The sequence below is a fragment of the Ruditapes philippinarum genome, unplaced genomic scaffold, assembly GCF_026571515.1.
Source record: "Ruditapes philippinarum isolate M1 unplaced genomic scaffold, ASM2657151v2 ctg5996_1_1_1_1, whole genome shotgun sequence".
Taxonomy (NCBI): Eukaryota; Metazoa; Mollusca; class Bivalvia; order Venerida; family Veneridae; genus Ruditapes; species Ruditapes philippinarum.
The window spans coordinates 26236-29481 of record NW_026862148.1 but is presented as its reverse complement, the minus strand read 5'-3'; the positions used below and the strand labels follow the sequence as shown (position 1 = coordinate 29481).

The 3246-nt window shown below is 33.1% G+C and overlaps 1 non-coding gene across 1 annotated transcript; it reads right to left on the bottom strand.

Moving 5' to 3' along the window:
* Positions 1–2676: 2676 nt before the first annotated feature.
* Trnak-uuu (transfer RNA lysine (anticodon UUU)) lies at positions 2677–2768 on the bottom strand. Its single transcript is given in 2 exon segments — positions 2677–2712; positions 2732–2768. It is a non-coding gene; the product is annotated as a tRNA-Lys (tRNA).
* Between the last annotated feature and the right edge of the window lie 478 nt (positions 2769–3246).

The window sequence follows — 3246 nt, the reverse complement described above, 5'->3', positions numbered from 1 at the left end:
ATTCGTGAAAAATGAACTGTTTCCGATACTCATCAGAGTTATTACGTTATGAAAACATACAGTGGTGCTAATAAATAATTTCCAAATTGCATTGTTTCTTATAAACAGTGTCAGTCCAATTAAGTTTTACATGTTTATCCAATGGTTGTGTATTCACACTTTCGATAATTCTCCCTTGTCTCCAATATTTTAAACTTCTTTTCTTTTAAAAATATGAAAATTAAACTGAAATTAATATACGAGTATATGTAAAACTTTGAGTAAAATTAAGAACAAAATTTGATTAAAACATTTATTATAAAACATTGCAAATGTATTCAGTCATATTAGAGTTTATTGATGAGTGCCTTTACTTAATATATAATACAACAACATTAATTCTAAATTGACTGGTTTTGTTGATTTTCAAAATTGGATTTTAAATTAAGTACTAACAATTGCGGTATATCATAATTTCTTATTCCAAACCGCCGGGCAGGTTTTAAGGTGAAGCGTATATATTACTACGGGGCAATAATTGCTAATGACTGATTTCGAAGAGTAACGTATTATATAATTATTCATCTTCAGTTAGTAATTCAATGAGTAATTCAAGAACATCATCTAAATACCAATAAGGGAACAAAGACAAAATCACGATTTGTGTCAATGATTTTGTATAATACTCGTAACAAGTGTGTAGTATAGGATAGATCATGAGTACCAGTTGGATGTGAGATTTATCAACGAGCGAAGCGAGTTGATAAATCTCACATCCAACTGGTACGAGCGATCTATCTGACTTAGACCACAGGTAGTTTTCTCTGTTTAAGGTGAAGATTAAACATGCGTTAACGATTTCTTCTCCGACTATTACATAGGGATATCCAAATATTCTTATTCAATCTATTTGGCCTTATTGTAGGCAATACAGTGCACGAGAAAACGACATAATTCATGTTATTTCATAAGTCTGAATACACAATTTTATGAATGATAGATTTCACATTTCATTATAAATTTCTACTCAGAAGAAAATTGGGAAACATTTAACAATTCTGAATGTGATGACATTACAATTTCGCAACATGGAATATTTTGTTGTTATTCCTGTTGATTCCTCATTTAAATGATTTAATGACAGCACCGTACACAGCGCTTGAATAATAAGTCAAGAAGCTAGCTATAAGACTGCTTTCCGAAAAATTCTCTTAGACAGAAATCATGGGCGATGGCTGCTTATCAAGAGTGGGCGTGTTGGAGAAACGGGCAGGTAACTTTAATTAAACGTTTTCCTTAATGCTTAAACAATTTTATGGGACAGGATATTTATTGGTTGTCCGGCTGAAGTTATATTTTACTTGACGTATAGATTTGTTTATAAATATACATCCTGCATTGACGTTTTTTTTTACCTCATTCATGAACTAAAAAGTATTACAAACGTCATAAAGCATAGCATTTCCTTAGCGTTGCAACTGCAGCCAACCTTTCGGAAACTCCACCCCCTTCCCCACCAGTGGAATCCCCTCTTCCCAAACCAGTAAATGAATGTAAATCTACAATGTCTGCTATTTAGAGTGAGCCAGGCATAATTCTGGATGAGATTATTGAAATATGTACCTGATAATATTACAGTAGCACAAAAGGGGTCGTAAAATTAAGATACATATTTAGATTTTAGTAGTTTTTGATAAACGCATTTCATTTTATTATTGCTTGTTTTTTCTTATTTACAAATACAGTAACTATTGAAATGACGAAATAAATTGGTCAAAGGACTATTGCTATCTGTTAGGTTTTTTATTTGTTTTGGTTGTCAGACCAAACAAATATTGGTAGCGAAATTTCAGACCCTGATGCTGTTAATTGCAAATGCCGAAAGCAGCCCGCTTTTCTGAACCGGTTAATTCCCTTTAAATGTACACTAACGCCGAAAAATTCAGGGGAGATCACTGCGTATGACAGGCGCATCAATTTCCAAGCAAAATAGTTCACGGATGGTCGAATATTTCCTATATTGTTTAATTCTTTATAGATATACATGCTTATAGTAAGCTCCATGATTATTTACATTTGTGTTAAACAACAGCGTTGAAATAATAAGGGTTAAAACCCTAATTTAGAATAATATGGTTTTCGTCAGACCGTTAACATATAACATCACCGTGACCGAGGGGTTTGCGCGCTCCCTTAGGAAGCGAGAGGTCTGGAGTTCAAATCCCAATTAAGGCAACTCATTTTTTTTGAAATTGTTTTAGTCAAATAAACATTGAATTGAATATCAGTGTTGCAATTAGTCTTATAGCCAATTTACTACAATTAAAACGCTGGAAAGCATTGGTGGCACTATACAAAAACAAATTGGTTTATAATCTCATGTAACCTTCACCTTTCTGACATTCTGAGACCCAAACAAATTCAGCGCCTTCTGTTCTTTGATTTTAAAAGGGGAATTACACTATTTACTTTACCATATACATAGAAATTTTCCCCGCATAAAGCGTGCACATAACGGGTTAATACAAACATGATAGTTATATCAAACACTTTACTGTGATGTGTGGGATATATCAAACACTTTTAAACTTCTCTGATTGGCCGAGAGAAAACAGCTGTGGTCTAATTTTCTTTATCTCACAATTAGTACTACACGAATTTTGTTTATATACGATATATACAAAATGAAAAAATGTACGCCCAACGGGGGACTCGAACCCACGACCCTCAGATATCAGAGGTTCTTCAGCCTTAAAAGTCTGATGCTCTACCGACTGAGCTAGCCGGGCGCTTGATGTGTAACAGTGTCCTGTAATGTAAACACTATCAATAATGTCGCTAAGATAAACCGATAACCACGTGTGTACGTTGTGACACTATTGTATAAGCCTTAAATGTCATAATATAAGTTTAATGTTAGTGTTCGTTTATTTTTATAGCTGTTTTACTATTTTCAGGTTAAAGAATATGAAGTTTCATACGTTAATTGTTAAACACAATCTGTATATTTAATAATTAATATGATACTAAGTTGTTTGCGAATTGTAATAACAAAGTAACTTGTAGGCTTGATAGCCATGTCCTTTTTCTACATGTAGAGACAGTTGTCCATGTGTGTTCAACGAAATAAATGTCAATGTGATACTTCGAATAAATACACAATTCTCCCCGTATTTCGCTTAGGCCATTAAATAACTGACAGTTTATGTGTGTCGCTGTTTGAAATAGCAAAATGTCAGTATTTCACATATTCATTAAAGAAATTAA